General features: G+C 42.6%; 1 protein-coding gene and 1 non-coding gene across 2 annotated transcripts in view; both read left to right on the forward strand.

Annotated features, from left to right (window-relative positions):
- KAZN (kazrin, periplakin interacting protein) overlaps nt 1-25,288 on the forward strand; it is a 1,366,410-nt gene that overhangs the window by 683,585 nt on the left and 657,537 nt on the right. The gene's annotated exons all lie outside the window — the stretch shown is intronic.
- On the forward strand, nt 18,657-18,728 carry TRNAS-GGA. Its single transcript has one exon. It is a non-coding gene; the product is annotated as a tRNA-Ser (tRNA).

Here is a 25,288-nt window from a genome sequence, read left to right on the forward strand (position 1 = left end):
GCCTAAAGAGAGGGGAATTAGGAAACCAAATGATATAATTTATGTTAAGGATAAATGTGGTGAAAACAAATGAGTGGATCAGTGAATTGAAGGTCAACTGGGATGCTAAGTAAGATAGGTTCTCCTTTCATTGAAGTGATTAGGAAAAGCATCTCTGATGAAGTGATGTGAGCTGAGTTCTCTATATGAAAAGAAAGAAGCCACCCAAGGGAGGAATATTCAGAGCATAGTGGTAATTGGAGGGTTCCTAAGGCAAGAACAGCCTTGTTTGAGGAGTGGACAGTGGATCAGCATGGCTAGAATGACATCAGAAGCAGCCAGTGAGAGAGATTGGGCAGAGGACAGCCAGAGAAGGTTCGGTTTGGTTTCAGTTTTACTTCAAATACAAGAGTAATACATTAGAGGACTTTAATGAAGGGAGTAATATGTCCCTCGAGAAGATCACCTTGATAGCTGGAATGAAAACAGTTCAGTTCAGTTTAGTTGCTCAGTTGTGTCCCACTCTTTGTGACCCCATGGACTACAGAACACCAGGCTTCCCTGTCCATCACCAACTCCTGGAGCTTACTCAAACTCATGTCCACTGAGTCAGTGATGCCATCCAACTGTCTCATCCTCTCTCATCCCCTTCTCCTCCTGCTGAGGTCCAGCCCCGGCTGATCCAGAGAGTTCAAAGCGGGGACGGCATCGGCGAGGATCAGGATACAAGAGCTTCAATTAGATATTAATTAGAGATATAAAGAATAATAGAATGAGGATAGCTCAGTAGGAAAATTCAGTGGAGAAAAGAGGCTGAGTAGCTTGGTTTACGTGGGAGACCAATAAAACTTCAAGACAAGAAGTTTGCACCACTTACGTAGGCCGCAGGCGTCCTTCCATTCTCCCAAAGGAGAGGAGACACTGAGGCCTCCCCGGTCGGATCTTAGAAGCCCAGGCAAAATTAGTAAGCTTGGTGGGTTCTGCACTCCAGATGGAGACTCAGCCAGAGTTTGAGAGAGAGAGCAACATGGGGAGACCAGTATTTCAAGAAACTGATCCCTATTCTTTATTTTCCATGGTCTACTTTTATACACTGAGATGTTATGCAAAAGTCACACGGGGTCAGCTGTCCTGACTTTTATCAAAGTCAGGTGCTTCATACAAATGTATACAGAGGTCTTAGGGGTGTTACATCATCTTCTGGCCAGGGGGGCCTGCTGACAATTTATGACCCTCTCCTTGTGACAGCAGTCAGTCAACCAGGACACTTATTTCTCCAGGGGTGACTATTCTTAAAAAAGACTCCACCTTCCGAAGGTACCAGATAAAGTTACATTCCTATAGGGTGAGGGTGTAGTGGGTTTTAATTAAGGAAAGAATTTGCTTAGCCTAAGGACTAACATGATTAATATCAAAGGTTAATACTTAGTTCTTCTATATATTCATTAATGTGTGTAAGGGCAAGGGATGTGGAGACTTAGCAACAAACATTGACTCAACAAATGAAAAACCCTTCACCAATACAATTTCTAATCAGCCCACTATACTTATACTAATGGTTTTCTAACTTTTCTAAGGAACCTGTTTTTAGAAGGTTTAAAGCATCTCGTGCCTCTCACGGTTGGGAGGCTGTGAGCAATCACATGTGGCCGGACAAGCCTGTCAGGCAGGCTAGAGAAACTTCAGAGGAGTTTGTAGGTTAAAACACTCTTGTCATGCCCAGGAGTTTTTATTAACTGGAGCTCTAAGTTAACTCCTTCTCTGAAAGAGGTGGTGGGGGACAGCCCCCCATAAAGTCAGAGGTGTAGGTGAGAGCACAAAGTAGTAAAGTAGGCATACTCTGGTTATGGGAGTAGATGCTCGAGGAGTTCCAGGGGGACTCCTGAGGCTCGATCCCGCCTTTGCATATGTCGAGCCTCCTTCCTCATGACCTTTGCCACGGGCAGAGTGCCTCACGCTGGCCCCCAACATCCTCCCACCTTCAATCTTCCCCAGCATCAGGGTCTTCTCCAATGAGTCAGTTCTTTGCATCAGGTGGCCAAAGTATGGAGCTTCAGCTTCAGCATCAGTCCTTCCAATGAATATTCAATACTGATTTCCTTTAGGATGGACTGGTTTGATCTCTTTGCAGTCCAAGGGATTCTCAAGAGTCTTCTCCAACACCACAATTCACAAGCATCAATTCTTCGGCACTCAGTTTTCACACGTCCATACATGACCATTGGAAAAACCATAGCTTTGACTAGATGGACCTTTGTTGGCAAAGTAATGTCTCTGCTTTTTAATATGCTGTCTAGGTTCATCATAAATTTTCTTCTGAGGAGCAAGAGTCTTTTAATTTCATGGCTGCAGTCACCATCTGTAGTGATTTTGGAACCCAAAAAAATAAAGTCTATCATGGTTTCCACTGTTTCCCCATCTATTTCCCATGAAGTGATGGGACCAAATGCCATGATCTTAGTTTTCTGAATGTTGAGTTTTAAGCCAACTTTTTCACTCTTCTCTTTCACTTTCATCAAGAGGCTCTTGACTTTCTGCCATAAGGTTGGTGTCATCTGCTTATCTGAGGTTATTGATATTTCTCCTGGCACTCTTGATTCCAGCTTTTGCTTCATCCAGTCCAGCATTTTTCATGATGTACTCTGCATATAAGTTAAACAAGCAGGATGACAATATAGAGCCTTGACGTACTCGTTTCCCAATTTGGAACCAGTCTGGTGTTCCATGTTTGGTTCTAACTGTTGCTTCTTAACCTGCATACAGATTTCTCAGGAGGCAGGTCAAGTGGTCTGATATTCCCATCTCTTGAAGAATTTTCCAGTTTGTTGTGATCCACACAGTCAAAGGCTTTGGCAGAGTCAATAAAGAAGAAATAGATGTTTTTCTGGAACTCTCTTGCTTTTTCAATCATCCAACAGATGTTGTCAATTTGATCTCTGGTTCCTTTGCCTTTTCTAAAACCAGCTTGAATATCTGGAAGTTCATGGTTCATGTATTGTTGAAGCCTGGCTTGGAAAATTTTGAGCATTACTTTGCTAGTGTGTGAGATGAGTGCAATTGTGTGGTAGTTTGAGCATTCTTTGGCATTGCCTTTCTTTGGGATTGGAATGAAAACTGACCTTTTCCAGTCCTGTGGCCACTGGTGAGTTTTCCAAATTTGCTGGCATATTGAGTGCAGCACTTCCACAGCATCATCTTTCAGGATTTGAAGTAGCTCAACTGGAATTCCATCACCTTCACTAGCTTTGTTCATAGTGATGCTTCCTAAGGTCCACTTGAATTTGCATTCCAGGATGTCTGGCTCTAGGTGAGTGATCACACCATTGTGGTTATCTCGATCATGAAGATCTTTTTGTATGGTTCTTCTGTGTATTCCTGCCACCTCTTCTTGATATCTTCTGCTTCTGTTAGGTCCATTTCTGTCCATTATAGAGCCCATCTTTTCATGAAACGTTCCCTTGGTATCTCTAATTTTCTTGAAGAGATCTCTAGTCTTTCCCATTCTATTGTTTTCCTCTATTTCTTTCCATTGATCACTGAGGAAGGCTTTCTTATCTCTCCTTGCTATTCTTTGGAACTCTGCATTCAAATGGGTATAGGAATGAAAACAGATTGTACAGGAAAAAGTATGGAGATATGGAGACCAGATAGGAGGCCACTGCAGCCATCCAGGCAAGAGAAAATGATGGGTCAGTCTGGGTTTTGGCATTGGCAGGGGAGAGAGACTGGGACACATTTAAGACATAAGTGTGAGGCATTGCCATCAAAAATTGCTCAGTTAATGGAAGAATGCATGACTGAGTAGAAGGGTGGATAGATAGTGGATGGACGGATGGATAGGAAGATGAGTGATAGATGGCAAATGGATGGTAGATGATGGACAGATGGATAGGTGGATGGATGGGTGGATGAGTGGTAGATGGATGAGGAAGTAGAACACACTGCTTAAAAGCCTAGGCTCTGAATTCTGGCCAATCGCCTTTTGAGTCCCATAGCTGATATGCTTACTAGCAGGGCAACCTTGAAGAACTAGCTCAACTTTAAGAAGCCTTACTTTCTTTATCTGCAAAGAAATGGAATAGTAATATATGCATTATCAAAAAGGCATGAGGCATAAAAGGGATAATGTCTACTGAGTCATTATGCCAGTGCCAGAACACAATGGTTATTATTATTTACCTCTAGTATCTTGCATATCAGTTTGTAACAATCAAGCTGTCTTTTCATCACTCTCACTATCACTTACTTTCATGTTCACACTCCCAGCCTGCACCAAAACCCAGAACAAACAAAAACATTTATATCAAATGTTTAAAGTTCGTTTTTTACTTTTTTTTTTTTTAATGAAAGAGAGAAACGATGCAGTGTGGGAAGAGTTATAAACTATTCAGTATTTCAATTTTTTTTTATTCACAATCCTGAATTCCCTTTGATAGTTTTTTTAATATAGGGAGGGCTCTTGTGAGTATGTGTGAATAATTAAACTTGGAGTTTGAGCATGAGGTGGGAGAAACTCATTTAACCGTCAATGATGTGAGGTAAAGGAAAGCCCAAAGGGCATCTTTTTCACAATAAATACTTTTGTAGGATTTTTAAAAAATTATTCCTGTCTTCTCAGACAGTTGGAGAAAGTAAGTTTTGGAAGATTCCTCACTGCACTAGCCTATCTTCTGTGTTATTTTGATAAACCTTGCCTAAAGGAGAAAGGAGAGAAGGAGGACTGGGACAATGGTGATGATGATGATCTCATTGTCTGGACATTTACTACGGACACACATAAAGAACTCATACTCATTGTGTCATGAGGTGCTCCCTGTAACCTGGGAAGCAGGTAGAATTACTCTTCATTTTCAGCAATATGTGAACCGTGAACTTCCAGATGTTCAAGCTGATTTTAGAAAAGGCAGAGGAACCAGAGATCAAATTGACAACATCCGCTGGATCATGGAAAAACCAAGAGAGTTCCAGAAAAACATCTATTTCTGCTTTATTGACTATGCCAAAGACTTTGACTGTGTGGATCACAATAAACTGTAGACAATTCTGAAAGAGATGGGAATACCAGAACACCTGATCTGCCTCTTGAGAAATCTGTATGCAGGTCAGGAAGCAACAGTTAGAACTGGACATGGAACAACAGACTGGTTCCAAATAGGAAAAGGAGTATGTCGAGGCTGTATATTGTCACCCTGTTTATTTAATTTATATGCAGAGTACATCATGAGAAATGCTGGGCTGGATGAAGCACAAGCTGGAATCAAGATCGCCAGGAGAAATATCAATAACCTCAGATATACAGATGACACCACCCTTAAGCAGAAAGTGAAGAGGAACTCAAAAGCCTCTTGATGAAAGTGAAAGAGGAGAGTGAAAAGGTTGGCTTAAAGCTCAACTTTCAGAAAATGAAGATCATGGCATCCGGTCCCACCACTTCATGGGAAATAGATGGGAAAACAGTGGAAACAGTGTCAGACTTTATTTTTCTGGGCTCCAAAATCATTACAGATGGTGACTGCAGCCATGAAATTAAAAGACGCTTACTCCTTGGAAGGAAAGTTATGACCAACCTAGATAGCATATTCAAAAGCAGAGACATTACTTTGCCAACAAAGTTTTGTCTAGTCAAGGCTATGGCTTTTCCTGTGGTCATGTATGGATGTGAGAGTTGGACTGTGAAGAAGACTGAGCGCCGAAGAATTGATGCTTTGGAACTGTGATGTTGGAGAAGACTCTTGAGAGTCCCTTGGACTGCAAGGAGATCCAACCAGTCCACTCTGAAGGAGATCAGCCCTGGGATTTCTTTGGAAGGAATGATGCTAAAGCTGAAACTCCAGTACTTTGGCCACCTCATGTGAAGAGTTGACTCATTGGAAAAGACTCTGATGCTGGGAGGGATTGGGGAGGGAGAAGGGGACGACAGAGGATGAGATGGCTGGATGGCATCACTGACTCGATGGACGTGAGTCTCAGTGGACTCTGGGAGTTGGTGATGGACAGGGAGCCCTGACGTGCTGTGATTCATAGGGTCGCAAAGAGTCGGACACGACTGAGCGACTGATCTGATCTGATCTGATCTGATTGTGCAGATGAATCAGCTGAGGCTTTCAAAGGATACATTAGATGTCCATGTAGCAAAACAGAGTTTCACACTCAGACCCATCTGATTCCAGTGCAAGAGCTCTTAGCAGTGCTCCTGGACTTCCACTTGATTGGCTATTTGCCTCTGAGTCATTTCTCAGCATTACTTACTGTTTTTATTCATTCTCCGCCCTCCTCGTTGACTGACAGCTATTGATTTCTGTGCCTGATTGTACCGTTGGCCTCAAATAGTTTTGCAATTTCTTCCCCAATTTTCAAGTGAACTTTATCATCCCTTTGCTTAGTGAAGCTCATCTTTGTTCTTTGGGCAATAATAGATGATTCAGTAAATGGCATGTCACAGAACAGGAGTGATGTGAGGGCAACCTTTATTAGATTAAATATGTTTTTTCCACCCAGTGCTCTGTGGGATTGCTATCAGAGAACAGATAGCAGGGAATGAGCAGAATGTAGCCAAGAACTTCTCAAACTTGAATCAGTAATTACTTTCCTTGATGTAGTTATAATTACTGATAATAACAATTTCCTATAAACTGTAACAGTTCATCTTTCAATACAATTCAGATGTTATGTATTCAGTTTGCTTAAAAGCTCTTCAAGATGATGACTTGATTCTCAAATGCTGCCATCCCCATTCAACTTCCAGATCAAACCTAATTCCAGTCTAAAACCCCATTAACCCCCCTTTTGGATGAAAGACAGGAATGTGTGGATAATATGACGATGCCTCTGGCAGTGGGGCTCCAGGCTCTTTGATCTACATGATTTAATTCCTGCCTACTTCCTTCCACTCTCTCCCTTGCTCCACTTTCTCTAGCTATGGTGGCATTCTATTTGTTCTTCAACTTTACCAACTTGTTCCCACCTCAAGGCCTTGCACCTCCCATGCCCTCTGCCCAGAAAGTTCTTTCTGAAGGCCTGTGTCTGACCATCTCCTTTTCATCATCCATGTCTCAATGCAAATGTCACCCACCTGAAAGGGACTACCTAAGGTACCTTATCCACCCAGGCAATCCTTTTTTCTCTCTGTCTCTCTTACATTTACTTTTTTTTTTAATTGTCATTTTTTAAATTTATTTTTAATTGGAGGATAATTTCTTTACAATGTTGTGTTGGTTTCTGCCATATGTCAACATAAATCAGCCATAAGTATACATATATTCTTTCCCTCTTGAACCTCCTCCCACCTCCCAACCCATCCCCCACCCCTAGGTTGTCACAGAGCACCAGGTTGAACTTCCTGTGTTATACAGCAGCTTCCTAGATTAGCCATCTATTTTACACATGGTAGTGTATATATGTCATTGCTACTCTCTCAGTTTATCCCACCTTCTCCTTCCCCTGTCCTACAAATAGGTTCATCAGTACCATTTTCTAGACTCCATATATATGCATTAATATGTGATATTTGTTTTTCTCTTTCTGACTTTCTTCTCCCTGTACAGCAGGTTCTAGGTTCATCCACCACACTTCAATGGACTCAAATTCATTCCTTTTTATGACTAATATTCCACTGTATATATGTACCCGTTTTTTGTGTGTGTGCTCAGTCATGTCTGACTCCATGCAATCCTGTGAACTGTACACCACCAGGCTCCTCTGTCCATGAGATTTTTCAGGCAAGAATACTGGAATGGGTTCCCATTTCCTACTCCAGGGGATCTTCCTGACCCAGGGATTGAACTCACACCTCCTGTGTCTCCAGCATTGCAGGCAGAGTCTTTTACCAGTGAGCCATCAGGAAGCCTTATATATGTACCACAGCTTATTTATCCATTCATCTGTCAGTGAACATCTAGGTGCTCCCACATCCTGGCTATTGTAAATAGTGCTGCTATGAGTATTGGGGTCTTTTTGAATTATGGTTTTCTGAGGGTGGCAGAGGAGTAGATGGACATGGAATGCATCTCTCCCCATGGGTGCATCAGGAATACATCTCTTACATTTACTTTTCACTGGGCACAGTCTTGTCTTGTTACTGCTCTCTTCTGTATGTGACACAAATCTTTTGCACCTCCTCTGATTCTCTTGGAGCTGCCAGTCATTTGGTCCACACCACACCCTACTGCTTCATTGACTATGCCAAAGCCTTAGACTGTGTGGATCCCAACAAACTGTGGAAAATCCTTAAAGACATGGTAATACCAGACCACCTGACCTGCCTTCTTAGAAATCTGTATGCAGGACAAGAAGCAATACTTAGAATCAGATATGGAACAACAGATTGCGTCCAAATTGGGAAAGGAGTATGTCAAGGCTGTTTACTGTCACCCTGCTTATTCAACTTCTATGCAGGGTACATCATGCAAAATGCCAGGCTGGATGAAGCAAAAGCTGGAATCAAGATTGCTGGGAGAAATATCAATAACCTCAGATAGGCAGATGATACCACCCTTATGGGAGAAAGTGAAGAAGAACTAAAGAGTCTCCTGATGAAAGTGAAAGAGCAGAGTGAAAAAGCTGGCCTAAAACTCAGCATTCAAAAAACTAAGATCATGGAATCCAGTCTCCTCACTTCATGGCAAATAGAAGGGGAAACAGAGGAAAGAGTGAGAAACTTTATTTTCTTGGGCTCCAAAATCACTGCAGATGGTGACTGCAGCCTTGAAATTAAAAGGCCCTTGCTCCTTGGAAGAAAAGCTATGACCAAGCTAGACAGCATATTAAAAAGCAGAGACATTACTTTGCCGACAAAGGTCCATCTAGTCAAAGCTATGGTTTTTCCAGTAGTCATGTATGGATGTGAGAGTTGGACCATAAAAAATGCTGAGCATGGAAGAATTGATGCTTTTGAACTGTGGTGTTGGAGAAGACTCTTGAGAGTCCCTTGGACTGCAAGGAGATCAAACCAGTCAATTCTAAAAGGAAATCGGTCCTGAATGTTCACTGGAAGGACAGATGCTAAAGCTGAAACTCCAATACTTTGGCCACCTGATGCAAAGAACAGACTCATCAGAAAAGACCCTGATGCTGGGGAAGATTGAAGGCAGGAGAAGGGGACGACAGAGGATGAGATGGTTGGATGGCATCACCAACTAAATGGGTATGAGTTTGAACAAGATCTAGGAGTTGGTGATGGACAGGGAAGCCTGGCATGCTGCAGTCTGTGGGGTCACAAAGAGTTGGACATGACTGAGCAACTGAACTGAGCAGAACTGAATGCCCTACTGTGCCCATTCAAGGCACTAGGTTCTGCCTTCTGCAGAAGACTAACCAGTCACATGCCCAACCTTTCTGCTATTTCCAAATGTGAAAGAATCACATGGTACAGAGCATGGTATCTGGCTGTGTAACCATCAAAGGTCAACCCACCAGCAGGACTAACTGTGGACTAAATGTCCAGCACAGCTGACTCTCCATGGGAGAAACTACATATAACCAATAGGAAATAGGAAATGAATGAGGCAGAGGAGTCAGCATATAAATCACTTTTCCCTTCTTGCTCCCAGGAACTACTCTACTTGTGTGCCATCCAGAGAAGTTCCGTATGGCAAGTTTGGCACATCTGCTGAGCAACTAGCCTTGTCTCTCCACAGCTCATCATTAAGCAAAAGTCAACACAGTAACATATCATTCATATTTTTACTCACCTCACTTCCTTTCCCTCATTCTCACTGTCCTGGGTTTGTACTTCTAAAATGAAACATTAATTTTTTTTAATTTAAAAAATTTTAAATTGAAGGATACTTGCTTTACAATAGTGCATTGGCCTCTGCCATACAAGAATGTGAATCAGCCCCAAGTACACATATGTTCCTTCCCTCCTGAACCTCCCCCTCCACCCCTCCCCATCCCACCCCTCTAGGTTGTCACAGCACCAGGTTGTGCTCCCTGTGATCATACAGCAGCTTCCCATTGGCTATCTATTTTTGACACATGGTAGTGTATATATGTTACATATGTCAGTGCTACCCTCTCAATTTGTCCTATCCTCTCCTTCCCCCACTATTAGAAAAAATGGTACTGATGAACCTTTGGCCACCTGATGTGAAGAGCTGACTCATTGGAAAAGACCCTGATGCTGGGAAAGATTGAAGGCAGGAGGAGAAGGGGGTGACAGAGGATGAGCTGATTGGATGGCATCACTGACTCAGTGTTTGGGCAAGCTCCAGGAGATGGTGAAGGACAGGGAAGCCTGGTGTGTGGCAGTTCATGGGGTCACAAAGAGTAGGACACGACTGAGCTACTGAACAACAACAACAACTGATGAACCTATTGCAGGGCAGAAATAAAGAAGCAGACATAGAAAACAGGCTTTGGAAACATTAGTATTTTAATCTTTGTCTCAAGCTCTGTTTCCTGGAGAATGTAGACCAAGGCAATCTCCAGTACTGGAAACATTTCTTAGTACTTACGAAGCACTCAATCAACAATATAGAGTTTGGATGGATGGACAGGTGGAGGTGGGGTATGGATGGCTGGATGGATAGATGGATGAAGGGATGGATGGATGGAAGGTTAGATGGATAAACAAATGGGAGGATGGCAGTTTCAGGCACTCAAGGGTCAATGTGATTGTGTGTGCTAAGTCCCTTCAGTCATGTCTGACTCTGCAACCCCATGGACTATAGCCCACCAGGCTCCTCTGTCCATGGAATTCTCCAGGCAAGAATACTGGAGTAGGTAGTCATTCCCTTCTCCAGGGGATGTTCCTGACCCAGGGATTGAACCCAAGTCTCCCGCATTCCAGGCAGATTCTTTACTTCTGAGCCATCAGGGAAGCCCCAAGAGATCCGAGAAAACAGGGGTGGAGAAGCAGAGAGAATCAGGTAAGAAGGTAAATCGGATCAACATAAGGTATATTATCAAGGTTGCTGCTGTGGAGGTCCCCTGGGACCTCCTGGGAAGTACGCAGAATGCCTCTAACAATTCCCCACCTGGAGGATGGGAAGCAGGAGCATTCATCCACCAGCCTCCACTCCATTGGTTCAGGCTTGCCCATGGTGGCATTAACTGCCCTACACTTCCAGACCTGTGTTCAGGCTAAGTGGGCCCTGTGGTGGTAGGAAAGACCCTGGGACAGAAAATGAAAAGGACATACAGGCCAGAGGTGAGTCTGAGCCTCTGAGAAACTGTGCACTTCAGCTACAGATGAAACCAGAAGTGCTTTGAGGCAGTGTGTTTGACACAACACCAGAGCTGTCTGCTATAGAACCATCTCTAAAGTGCATATGCAGCTGTGTTTCCCAAAGGGTATGACTCCCTGATGTCTCCCCTGAGCCTAGAGAGAAATGTCCTGCTTTCTTTTTTCTTTAATTAATTACCTTATTTTAATTGGAGGATAATTACTTTACAATATTGTGATGGTCTTTGTCAAAGATCTATCATCCAGCCCAGCCTCTGCTGGCATCTCCTTCATGGCCACTGCCCACTCTGGGTTGACTTTCCACACCATTCACGATTCTCACCTCATGATTTTGCCTGTGCTGTTCCCTTGCCTGGAATTCTCTTCCCATTTGTGTTGCTTCTCTAGACAACTTTTCAAGATTCCTCTCCTGACTGTCTCAGGGAGAATGAGACCCCCTGTACCTGTTTCTAGCATTGTTCCCACTGCAGTTTTAATAATTATCTCCAGTTCAGGGACTTCCTTCACCACCACCACCACTTAGGTGGTGAATTCATAGAGGGCAATGGCAGGGTCCTCTTCATCTTGGTTTCCTCAATTCCCAGGGAAGACCTAGCACAGAGGAGTAGTTGCTGAAAGGATGGCTGGCTGGACACATACACAAAAGCTCGGGGCTTTATTTTATTATTATTATTTTTGCCATACGCATTATTTGTGGGATCTTAGTTCCCTGACCAGGGATTGAACCCAGATCCCAACAGTGAAAGCACTGAGTCCTAACTGGACAGCCAGGGAATTCCTGGGCCAGGTGGTCTTTCTTTTATATCTATTCAACAGAAAGCGATAATGGCTACTTAGAAAGGATCGTGCCTTCAAGGGGAAGCAAAACCCACATGATGAAGGGCATCTTGATTTGATGTCTCACTGTATTCCAATCTGAATAGTCTGCGCCATCTGTTCACCATTGTTTAAGGGCACATAAACCATCTCCCGTGTGCCCATCAAGAAGGTGACAGTTCCGACAGTGAATTCAATTTCAACAAACATTTGCTGGACGGCTGAAGAGCTGAGTCACTGCTTTAGACACAGAATAAGAAGATGAGACAAAAATACCTGGTGTGCCTGAGGGCATCTGTGTGACCAGAGCTGGGGAGCTGCACAGAAGGGCAGAGATAGACTACCCAGGCAGCCGGCCTTCAGGTGTCACAGACAGGATCCACCCTCTGTGCTCACAGGCAGGCACCCAGATGGGGCAAGGGCAGCCAGCTGAGCATTCACCTGTAATCTGTAAGGGAGACCATTACAGGCAGGGCAGTTCCTATGTCACAGGCAGATAGCTACAGCCCACAACAGTTTTTTTTTTACTAAGCCCCAGGCACGTGTTGCCACTGTGCCCACAGGAGGACCATCCCTGTGCTCAGGGGTCCCTTATACTCTAGCGGTCAAGATAAGGGTCCAGGAACACCATGACAGGGTGGTGTCACGACCACAGTAATACCGGGTTGGCCCAAAAGTTCATTCGGCTTTTTCAGTTTGGGCCAACCCGATATAAGGCATGGACTTCCCTGGTGGCTCAGACGGTAAAGCGTCTGTCTACAATGCGGGAGACCTGGTTTCGATCCCTGGGTTGGGAAGATTCCCTGGAGAAGGAAATGACAACCCACTCCAGTACTCTTGCCTAGAAAATCCCGTGGACAGAGGAACCTGGTGTCCATGGGGTTGCAAAGAGTTGGACATGACTGAGCAACTTCACTCACTCACTCAACATAAGGCATACTGTGTACAGAGGCTGCACAGATCTGCAAGGGATAATGGAAGCTCTAGGAGAAATTTACACTAACAGAATATTCTAGGATAAATGAATGGATACTTGGTCAATTGCCCTTCCATCCTGTACTTCCTGTCTTTTACTCCATAAACACAGATTTTTTTTTCCCCTTTTCTTTTTAACCCAGCCGAGTAAGCCTATAATGAATGGGTCAATCTCAAATGTTTAAAAGGGAAGGCTACAGTGCTCAACCATCTATATATTCAAATCCTTTGGCTCTTACATGTTGTGTCATCTTAGGCATTTTATCTGCCCACTTAGCTTCCATACCTATAAATTGGGGATGATAAAAGTCCTTGGTTCATAGAATTTTTCTGAAGGTGAAATGAGTTAGTAAATGAAAAAGCTTTTAAGGCACCTGGTACATAATAAGCCTTCAATAAGGCTAGCTGTTATTATTAATGGTTTTATTGTTATCATTATTATTCAAGATTATTACATAGGAGCAGGCTTTCCTGGTAGCTCAGCTAGTAAAGAATCTGCCTGCAATGTGGGAGACCTGGGTTTGATCCCTGCATTGGGAAGACCCCTTGGAGGAGGGCATGGCAACCCACTTGCCTGGAGAATATCCATGGGCAGAGGAGCCTGGCAGCCTGCAGTCCATGGAGTCACAAAGAGTCAGACACAACTGAGCGACTAAGCATACACAATACTTAGGAGCAGAGTGCTAGTGCCAATTTTCTAGAAAGCTCTTTTAAAAATATGAGAACTTAGTCTAATGAAGGGGACAGGTTCCAACTTCTCTCTGCTGAATCTCAGAGATCAGTGATAACAGTCATCTTTGCCCCCTTGATTTATTTTTTGATCCCAAGTTTTCAGACAAAAAGGAATACAACTGGCAAATTAATTTTTCTTGGAGGAACACAGCAAAGTACTTCATTTGTTTGAAATTAGTAGTTTACTGAGTGTGCCTATTATGGTTCTTGATCATCTCAGGCCAAAAAAAAAAAAAAAATTCCACCCCATTTGGAAAAATAGGACCTGTAAATATAGAACACCCAGAAAGAATGATGAGAGAGAATACTAAGTGAGTGGTGTGCTCAAAGTGGGATGGAGGAATGAGTGAGAAGGGGTGCTGGACGATGCTTGTGAAGGGGTCCTAGGACCTGACTCCCTGGAGAATGTTCTGGAATTCCCATCCCCAGGTAGATCACTGGGAGTCTCAGGTCAGTGAAGAGTCACACAGGTCCAGAGGTGTGGGAGCAAATTACGCGACTGCATGGAGTGAGTATCCAGACATATGAGCCTGAGATACCCTCACAGCTTTCCTCAGCCCAGAGTGGCCAGGGACTGTGTAATACTTCCCCCAAACTGCACAAATGTAGCTCTGAGAACCAGCAGGCATGAGATAATGCTTGACAGGTGAGGGAGGATGCAGCAGTGAACTGCATGGATGGATGGCCAAAGACTAGATGGGAAGAGAGTTACCTCCTGGACAGATGACAGCAACTGAGAACACATCCTCAGCATCTCATCCTCTCCCCTTCTCACTTGAAAGAAAAGCAAAGAACTCCAGATGGAGATGAAATTTCTACAGCAGAGGAACTAGGACCCAAAGGAAAAGTAGGTTCAAGTATAGAAATGCATATTTCTCATAGCTACTCAGAACAAACACTAAATCAGAGAGCCCTGTATGGAGACAGTGGATAGAACTCATTAGGTTAGGAATGCGGGTGCTTTGTTTTAAAAGATTGGTCATGGCTCTGTCTCTTGTAAGCTGATCAGGTACTTACTTTCTTCTAAAGTCTTTTTGCTCATCTGTAAAATGGGCATAGTATTATACCCCCTAATTGATTGTATGTGTTAAACAGAAAAATTACATATAAACCCCTAGAGAGCTAGTATTCAATAAATGTAGGCTAACAAATAAGCTAGTACATCATGAAAAGGGGAAGGGTTGGGGAGGAGTCTTGGGTAAGGGTTGTGGGGGAGGTCTTCATGGAGTTGTTAGTTCTGGCGGTAAAGATGCATGAGAATGACCCCATGTAGGACATGGTGGGTCCTTTACTGATTTGCTGAGGGGGCAGAGGAGCAGAATTTACATGTCTACCAAACAAGTATGTGGTTCCCGTGTGCTCCAAGCTGGTCAGAGCTAATATAATTTTTTAGTCAGTCATGGGCCCTGGCATCTTAGTGCCTAGGTTGGCATTATTTACTAGCTGGGCAAGTGTCCTTGGGTAAATTACATAACCTCCCTGTACCTTAGTTTCCTCATCTGTAGAATGGGGGTCATTAATAATTGTTCCTATTCTATAAAGTTGTCCTGAAGCTTAAAATTAATGCACATATGTAAATAACATCTCTAAGCTTTCATTCCTGGCATGCTAAAGCATGCTCTAAACATTAGCTATTATTATTCTGATTTTGCTTTCATCCAAGTTTACGCTTTAGCGCTAAAATCTCAGGATCTCAAATTTGATTTCTTTTCCAAAAGAAAAAATATCCAAACTCCAGGCCATTTTCCAGCAAGGGAGAGTCACATCAAAATAAAAATTTCAAAGCCACCAGTAGTCACATGAAGATAGCAAGTGGGGCTTTCCTCCTCCATGCACTCAGGTCATCTCTCTCACTTGTGCTTCAGAAAGGAGCATAAAAATCAGCAAGGGTGCCTCCTACCCAAAGTTAGGGGCTTAACACACTAACATACAACCAATCAAAGAAACAAAAGAACAACTTTTTCGTGGAAGATATTCTGTGCTTGTGTTTCTTCCTTGAACAGAGTGTGAGGGAAAAATAATTACATTTTGTATCTGTTATCTACGGTCCAAATAATGCTGCATAACAATCAACCTCAAAAGCTCAGTGGCATATGGTAAACATTTGTTTGGGTTCATGGGTCTGTGTGCTGGCTGACTGGTTCTGCTGATCTGAGGCTGGGCTCATTCACAAGTCCATGATTAGCTGCAAGAAATTCAGGCAGCTTTGCTCTCTCACACACCCGGGGCCTCAGCTGGGTTGTTCAGCTTTGCTCCACAGACCTCATCCTCCAGCAGACTGGCTTAGGCATGCCGCCACAGCGAGCAAAGAGTGAGTGGGAATGCAGAAGTGCACGGTTAAGTTTCTGTTTCACATTTGCCATCATTTCTTTGGCCAAAAGAACTCACATGACTGAGCACAAAGTCAAGATATGGAACAGAATACCACCTGCACACATACACACACATGCACACATACACACACATGCACACACACACGCACAATCAGGGTGGTGCAGGGGTATGGGGAATGATGCAAGTTACACAGCAAAGGGTTTAGGACCAGGAAGGGGTAAAGAATTGAGCCCATCAAGTTGATCAATCATATATCCCAAAGAACTTGCCAACGTTGATGGCAGGAGAGAGAAAAATTATAAAAGAGATCAAATCTACTGAAAGGAAAGCAAAATAAGCAACTTTGAGGGGATTAAATGAGGGTGTTAAATCTTTTATAGACCTTTCAGAGTCAAACACCAATTCTCACATTTCACTCTTTTCCATCTTAAAATCTCTCTCAACATTTCCAGTCCCACCTACTTTGAATGAATCCAGATATGCCTTCAGAGGACCATTTTCCAGTCATCCTGTTCCAAGACCTTACTGTTCCAGGAATTACATATCCATGTGAAAATAAAAAGTAACATTAAAGAAATCAAAATTTCTCCCCATTTCAAAGAGGTCTGACTCTAATTTAGGCATGAAAGTTTGAGAACTCTCCTTTGACTCTTCTCTTCCACCAACTCTCAGTTAAGACCCTCTGGGTAAGTAATAAATGAAATCATTTTGAACATGATATATGTTGTGGGTCTCTTGGTCTGCATTAACCATGCCTTGTGGTTGAAATCCTGGTGCCTCCTATAGATTGCAGGGAAATAAATTGAAGATGGAAAGTAAAATCCATGATGAAAATAAAGACTCGTTGTTGACTATTTCACTACAGTGTGTTTCTCACATAGAAACTGTCTGAGATCTGAGAAACACTCTTCCTTTTCTTGTGTTGTTTTATAAGAGGCGCTGCCACTTTAATAGCCTGTACATTTAAGATCCATAAAAGATAATGTGCAGTGAAGATGGTTGAGTCAGATAGACTCAGAGGATAGACATTTTGATAATCAATTTTTAACTAGGTAATAAGATTTGACACCATGCCACTAATACCTTCTGGTTTGGGAGGAGAATTCTGTCCTTTTTCCTTTGTGCTGAACTTCACAAGCTGCCTGGCCGAATTCCAAAATACCAACCACTGAGAAGCACCAGACGTAATATTGTCGGGCCATGAGTTTCCCCTCCATCCTAAATTCGTTGGTAGCTTCCTGTAAATTGTGGGTTCTGCCGTTTTATCTGAAGCAATTATTCACATTCAGTTTAGTTTTGCTTGTGGCCAAGTTGAAACAGAGAAATCCATCAGCAGCATGTGCATTCAGGAATACCAACCTTTTTTTTTTTTGGTGGGGCTGAAAATGGTCTCGATGAGATTCCATAAATCAGCTCCAACAGCTACATCACAAATTCTCTCGCAGCACTTCAGGATGCTAGGGCTAAACAAACAGGGTTACTATTTTCTTCTATACACAGTTGAAAGCCCTTGATTCAACTCGAGTGCTCAGGCCACCTCCTTACTTCCTATTTTCTTTGACCTGGTTCTTTGGGAAGCCACTGGAAAAGAGAAGGCAAGTATCATTACATTAAAGATTTCCATATAACTAACCAAATGACTCCCGTTCTTTAAATAATGACCAACATGTTAAACATATTTTATTAATTTCCTTTCCTGATACTATAAAGTTAACTCATGCTCATAGCAACCAGTGAAACAATTCAAAAATATATGAGATGGTTACAATTTTTTTCCCTGTGATGAGAACTTTTAAGATCTATCTCTTAGCAACTTTCAAATATACAATAAAGTATTATTAACTACAGTCACCATGTGCTGGTTTAGTTGCTAAATCGTGTACAGCTCTCGCAGCCTGATGGACTATAGCCCACCAGGCTCCTCTGTTCATGGGATTTTCCAGGCAAGAATACTGGAGCGGGTTGTCATTTCCTCCTCCAGGGGCTCTACCTGACCCAGTGATTGAACCCATGTATTCTGTTCTACTGCATTGTAAGTGGATTCTTTACTGCTTGAGCCATGGAGGAAGCCCCCCCACCACCACCACCCCCAGGTGAACTTGCTTGGATTCAAATCCTGGTTCCACAATGTTCCTGACTGTGTGACCATAAGTATGTTATGTAACTGCTGGGCCTCTGTTTCCTTGTGTAAAATGTGGAGTTTATCCCAATAACAAACTAACTTCCCTGGTGGCTCAGAGGTTAAAGTGTCTGCCTGGGATGCAGAAGAAACGGGTTCGATCCCTGGGTTGGGAAGATCCCCTGGAGAAGGAAATGGCAACCCACTCCAATACTCTTGCTTGGAGAATCCCATGGAGGGAGGAGCCTGGTGGGCTACAGTCCATGGGGTCGCAAAGAGTCAGACACGACTGAGCGACTTCACTCACTCACTCACTCAAGGATTAAACAAAATAGAACAATTAAACATTTAGCAGAGAACCCAGCCCATGGGAAACACTCTCCAAACGTTGGCTGTTTATTTCATCAGCCACCTCTGCCTTCCAACCCCATAAAATGTTGTTCCTGAAAGGAGTCCCAGAGAATAAAGTGTTCTCCATTTCACTGCATTTCTTGTAAGGTCTGAGAGGTATGGGCTTCCCTGCTGGCTCAGTTGGTAAAGAATCTGCCTGGAATGCAGGAGACCCAGGTTTGATTCCTGGGTAGGAAAGATCCTCTGGAGGAAATGGCAATCCACTCCAGTACTGCCTGGGAAATCCCGTGGACAGAGGAGCCTGGTGGGCTATAGTCCAAGGGGTCACAAAAAGTTGGACACGACTGAAGCGACTAACACTTTCACTTCCCTGAGAAGTATGAGGTGTTTCTGCCGCAGACATCCTTCCCACTGGTCCTTTCCATCTGCCTCTGGCTTCCCATCACCCGTTGACCCAGTCTGCATGTTTTTTGGGCTTTCAAGGTGCAGTCCATCTCCTGACACTTGATTATTCTGTACCTGAGGACCAGATCCCTGTCTTGCTCATCTTTGCACTCCTTCATTGCTCTTAGCCCTGTGCCTTAAATACACTAATGGTGTAATAAAGTTTTTTTTTAATTTAATTTTATTTTTTAACCTTACAATATTGTATTGGTTTTGCCATATATCAACATGAATCCGCCACAGCTTTACACGTGTTCCCCATCCTGAACCCTCCTCCCTCCTCCCTCCCCATACCATGCCTCTGGGTCGTCCCAGTGCACCAGCCCCAAGCATCCAGTATCGTGCATCGAACCTGGACTGGTGACTCGTTTCATATATGATATTATACATGTTTCAATGCCATTCTCCCAAATCATCCCACCCTCTCCCTCTCCCACAGAGTCCAAAAGACTGTTCTATACATCAATGTCTCTTTTGCTGTCTCGTGTACAGGGTTATTGATACCATCTTTCTAAATTCCATATATATGTGTTAGTATACTGTATTGGTGTTTTTCTTTCTGGCTTACTTCACTCTGTATAATAGGCTCCAGTTTCATCCACCTCATTAGAACTGATTCAAATATATTCTTTTTAATGGCTGAGTAATACTCCATTGTGTATATGTACCACAGCTTTCTTATCCATTCATCTGCTGATGGACATCTAGGTTGCTTCCATGTCCTGGCTATTATAAACAGTGCTGCGATGAACATTGGGGTACATGTGTCTCTTTCAATTCTGGTTTCCTTCAGTGGGCTTGCTGGGTCATAAGGCAGTTCTATTTCCAGTTTTTTAAGGAATCTCCACACTGTTCTCCATAGTGGCGGTACTAGTTTGCATTCCCACCAACAGTGTAAGAGGGTTCCCTTTTCTCACACCCTCTCCAGCATTTATTACTTGTAGACTTTTGGATAGCAGCCATTCTGACTGGTGTGAAATGGTACCTCATAGTGGTTTTGATTTGCATTTCTCTGATAATGAGTGATGTTGAGCATCTTTTCATGTGTTTGTTAGCCATCTGTACGTCTTCTTTGGAGAAATGTGTATTTAATTCTTTGGCCCATTTTTTGATTGGGTCATTTATTTTTCTGGAGTTGAGCTGTAGGAGTTGCTTGTATATTCTCGAGATTAGTTGTTTGTCAGTTGCTTCATTTGCTATTATTCTCTCCCATTCTGAAGGCTGTCTTTTCACCTTGCTAATAGTTTCCTTTGATGTGCAGAAGCTTTTAAGGTTAATTAGGTCCCATTTGTTTATTTTTGCTTTTATTTCCAATATTCTGGGAGGTGGGTCATAGAGGATCCTGCTGTGATGTATGTCAGAGAGTGTTTTGCCTATGTTCTCCTCTAGGAGTTTTATAGTTTCTGGTCTTACGTTTAGATCTTTAATCCATTCTGAGTTTATTTTTGTGTATGGTGTTAGAAAGTGTTCTAGTTTCATTCTTTTACAAGTGGTTGACCAGTTTTCCCAGCACCACTTGTTAAAGAGATTGTCTTTAATCCAATATATATTCTTGCCTCCTTTGTCAAAGATAAACATTTATTATGTGTGTGTGTGTGTGTGTGTTAGTTGCTCAGTTGTGTCCGACTCTGTGACCCCATGGAGTGTAGCTCACCAGGTTCCTCTGTTCATGGAATTCTCTAGGCAAGAATTCTTAAGTGGGTTGCCATTCCCTTTTCCAGGGGATCTTTCCAACCCAGGTATCGAACCCAGGTCCCCCACATGGCAGGCAGATTCTTTACCATCTGAGCCACCAGGGAAGCCCCCAAACATCTATTAGAAGTGAAGTCGCTCATTCGTGTCCGACTCTTTGCGACCCCATGGACTGTAGCTTATCAGGCTCCTCTGTCCATGGGATTTTCCAGGCAAGAGTACTGGAGTGGATTGCCATTTCCTTCTCCAGGGGATCTTCCTGACGCAGGAATTGAACCCCGGTCTCCCGCATTGCAGGCAGACGTTTTACCATCTGAGCCACTTATGATTATCTTAATTGAATTTCCCTGAATTTGACTGAGAGAGTGGGGAGAACATATATTGCTAGGGTTAACTTTTGTCCCACCTCAAAGAACAAATAGCTTGGCAGTTGTTGGTATGGATATGTTTTATTTTGTTTTTTGAAAATAGCATTGGCTTTTTCTTATTATTGAGGCAATCTCTGTACATTGTATAAAATTTAGATAAGTGAAAAAATATAAAATAATATAACTAAAGTAATAATTACTCATCATTCCACTAGAGATAATTGCTGATAATATTTTGGGGTTCTATAGATCTACATATATTCTTTTTTTTATTTTTTCTGATCCATAGGACAGCACTTTATTTAGATTTTTATTATTTTTGTCATCAATGATTTTTAGTCCTTTTTTTTCTTTTTTTTAATTTTCCCTTTGTATTTTTATTTTTTTTTTTATTTTTTTTTTTACTTTACAATATTGTATTAGTTTTGCCATATCTACATATATTCTATACATCTATATATTCTATATATCTATGTACGTTCTACACACCTATGTATGTTCTATATATCTATATAGCTTGAGATAAAATTGAATAAATGGTTTTGAAATCACTTTTTCAATTAATATTATTTCAGGTGAATTTCCTCATAGTTCAAATACTATTCAAAATATGATTTTTAATATTAATCTCTCCCATAAATAAATGTCTATGTTTATAAATCTTTGCCTGGATATCTGTTTCTCCAGGACAGACTTCCTGGGAATGAAGTATCTCTGTCAGAGGATGTGAACTCATTTTAAATTCTTACTATCTATTGTCAAATTGTTTTTGAGGGAGTGTAGCCCTTTAAGTCATCAGATGCCAAATGGAGAAGGAAGACAGAGAATCTTAACTTCTCCATCCTTCAGCCTTTTCATCCTGGACAGTTTGATTGGCATAAAAAGGCAGTGACTTGATTTATTAATTTCTTTGATTACTAGTCAAATTGAGCCCTTTCTTGTGTGAATTTTCTGTTCATATCTTCTGCCCTTTTGTTCTGCTAATGGATGAAAGCCCTTTTTTTGATCTTTAAGAGCTCTTTGTATAAGAAAGAAATTTGTCCTTTTCCTGTGTTCATTACAATTTCTTTTCCTTTGCAGTTTACCTTTTAAATGATTGATTGAGAAGATAATAAGTTTATAGATGTACATAAAGAGAATTGGCATTGTCACAGATTTTAGGTTTTTCTTCTAGAAAAATGTGTTCATACATTTGTTTGTGTCTCATTTTGTATATCTCAAAAAGATTTTCCTAGTTTTCAGCATATTGAATAAAATGAGGTCCTGTAATATATTTTTTCTAAGCATTTTTGGTTTGCTAAGATAATTAACAAAGTGAGTTTTTTTTTTCCTCTTCAGATATTCTAACTGGTTATTGCTGATATAAGTAAAGCTATTGCTTTTTCTCTGTTTTATACTTAATCCATCCACTTTATCAAACACTGATTAACTCTAAGAGATTTCCAGATGAAACTCTTGATGTCATCAGGAACATTTGGCTTCCCTCTGATTTTAATGAGAGTATCTTCTGTATTCACCATTAAATATGATAGTAGCTGCTGGTTTAAACTAGATATTACTTATCATCCTGATTAAGAGGACTTACATTCCTAGCTCTCAGAGAGGTTTTCTGCCCCCTTTTAATTAGGAGTGGGTGTTAAATGTTACCTAATACACTGTCAGTGCCTGGCTATTTATAAATTCTGTGATTATATCTTTTATCTATATGACCTCCCCTTTTGTTCTGTTTGATAATGGTTTCTCCCCCTTGAGTTCTGCTCTGTTTAGAATGGATACCACTGCCTTTTCTTTTTAATCTTGTTTGTATTTGTTAATTTTTTTGGCCTATCTCTGCGATTTTAAGTTTTTGTATCATTGATATTCAGCATCTTGTTCAACCCGACAATTGGTAAGCGTGGGTCACATGCTTGTGTGAGTGCGCTTAGTAGCTCAGTCCTGTCTGACTCTTGGCGCTTAGTAGCTCAGTCCTGTCTGACTCTTGGCGCTTAGTAGCTCAGTCCTGTCTGACTCTTGGCAACCCTTTGGTTTGTAGCCCTCCAGGCTCCTCTGTCCATGGAATTTTCCTGGCAAGAATACTGGACTGGGTTTCCATTTCCTTCTCCAGAGGATTTTCCTCACCTAGGGATCAAACCCGGGTCTCCTGTGTCTCCTGCATTGCAGACAGATTCTTTACATGCTGAGCCACTGAGGAAGCCCCAAGCCACATGCTTACTTTGTGCCAAATGCTGGATCAGGCCCCTGGGATACAAAAAAGAGAGAACCAGCCAGAAGGGATGCACCACAGCCCAGACTGAAATGGGTGCTGCTGTGGGAGATTTGGGGCAGCAGCGGCTCCCAGGAGGGTCTGGCCCAGTTAGGGGCTCCGGCAAGGTTGCCCAGGGTGATAGGAGGTGAATCACATAGATATGCACTCAAGATAACCCAAGGAGAGTCAATCAGCTGGGCCTCAGGGAGACTAGGGGTTTGGGTACTTCTGTACTGAGACAACTTTAGGACCCCATGGAACCTGCAGATCCCACACTAGGGCACCACCATTAATTCAGGAAAGTAGTTGCTCCTCCTCTACTTTCTTTTTCTCCACTTTATAGTTTCTACCTATTCGTAGCTTCTCTTTCATTCATTCACTCACTCATTCCATCAGCAAATAGTTTTTCAGCACCTTCTACGTATCAGGTGTCATTCAGGAACTGGGAAATCAACCGTGAAGAAGACATGAAAAGTAGTTGCCATCACAAAACTCATATTCTAAAGGAGGGAGCAGACACCAAGCAAAAGCACAGGATAATTGCAAATGGTGGTGTCGTGGATGAAGCCTCCTCTAATGACTTCTCATTATACGTAGAAGAAAATCCAAAGTTCCTCCATGACACTTAGGTCCTACATAAACTGACACCCTCCTCCACCTCCTAGCTTTTCAACTCCTCTCTCTGCCTTGCTCTCTGAGTTCCACCCTCTTGGTCTCTACACTCCTCAAATAGACCAGGTGTGCTTCTCTCTTTGCTTTGGTACTGGATATTCCCTCTGCCTAGATGCTCTTCCACAAGATGTTCCATAAACTTCCCCACATCTCAGGTCAGATTGAGTGTTACTTCATCAGCATAGCCTTTGCCAACCACCCTCTCCATATAAGGCAGTACCCCTTCCCCCCCCCAACCCCCACAATCACCCAGATCCTTTGCCTTGCTTTGTTTTGCCTCATCACTCTTAGCACCGCCTGACCCTGTGGTGTATATATTTATCTGTGTCTTTGTTCATTGTCTGTCTCTCTCTAGTGGGGGCTTCTCAGGTGGCCCTAGTGGTAAAGAACCCTCCTGCCAATGCAGGAGACACAAGAGACGAGGGTTTGATTCCTGGATCAGGAAGATCCCCTGGAGGAGGGCACAGGGAACCCACTCCAGTATTCATACCTGGAGAACCCCATAAATGGGGGAGCCTGGCGGGTAACAAAGAGTTGGACACAACTGAAGTGACCCAGCATGCACACGCACACTCTCTCCTTGAGGGCAAGATCTTTCTTTGCAGGATCTTTGGTTCAGAGAGCAGAGCACAGCACTGAGTAGAAACTCAATGAGTATTTGTTTAAAGAATGAATGAGGGAAGTGGTATGTGATACAGGCGGTGATGGTGCTAGAGAATGATGGACAGGGCGGGTATGCTCTGCAGGTGGATCCTAAAGAGTGGGGGAAGGGAGAAAGGGCTGAGCTACTCCAGCCTCATTCATCTCTGGAACACCTCAGGCCATGCTCTGTACCTTAGGGGAGGGAGTGAGGGGTGGGACAAGAAGAAGAGGGGAAAAGTCCTCTCTCCTCACCAAGCATTTCATACAGACTCAAGTATGACTTTTGCCTCTATCCTTTAAGTTTGGCCAAAATGTGTCTAGAAATGGTGAAGTGAAGTCGCTCAGTCGTGTCCGACTCTTTGCCACCCCATGGACTGTAGCCTACCAGGCTCCTCAGTCCATGGGATTTTCCAGGCAAGAGTACTGGAGTGGGTTGCCATTTCCTTCTTCAGGGGATCTTCCTGACCCAGGGATCAAACCTGGGTCTCCCATATTGTAGGCAGATGCTTTACCATCTGAGTTACCAGGGAAGCTCATCCTTTTTATTCATTTGGCCTGAAATGTGATGTGTCATATCTATTTGCTCCCAAAGCCCTTCTCTGGCTCCTGAAAGATATCTCTTATATTTTATGTTTTTATATCTTATTTCTTTATAGATTTTCTTATTCTGAATTCTGGGAAAGCTCCTCAAGTTCACATATGGGTCATTGATTTGTTTTTTTGCAGTGTGGATT

This window comes from Bubalus bubalis, chromosome 5 (genome assembly GCF_019923935.1).
Source record: "Bubalus bubalis isolate 160015118507 breed Murrah chromosome 5, NDDB_SH_1, whole genome shotgun sequence".
NCBI classification, from domain to species: Eukaryota; Metazoa; Chordata; class Mammalia; order Artiodactyla; family Bovidae; genus Bubalus; species Bubalus bubalis.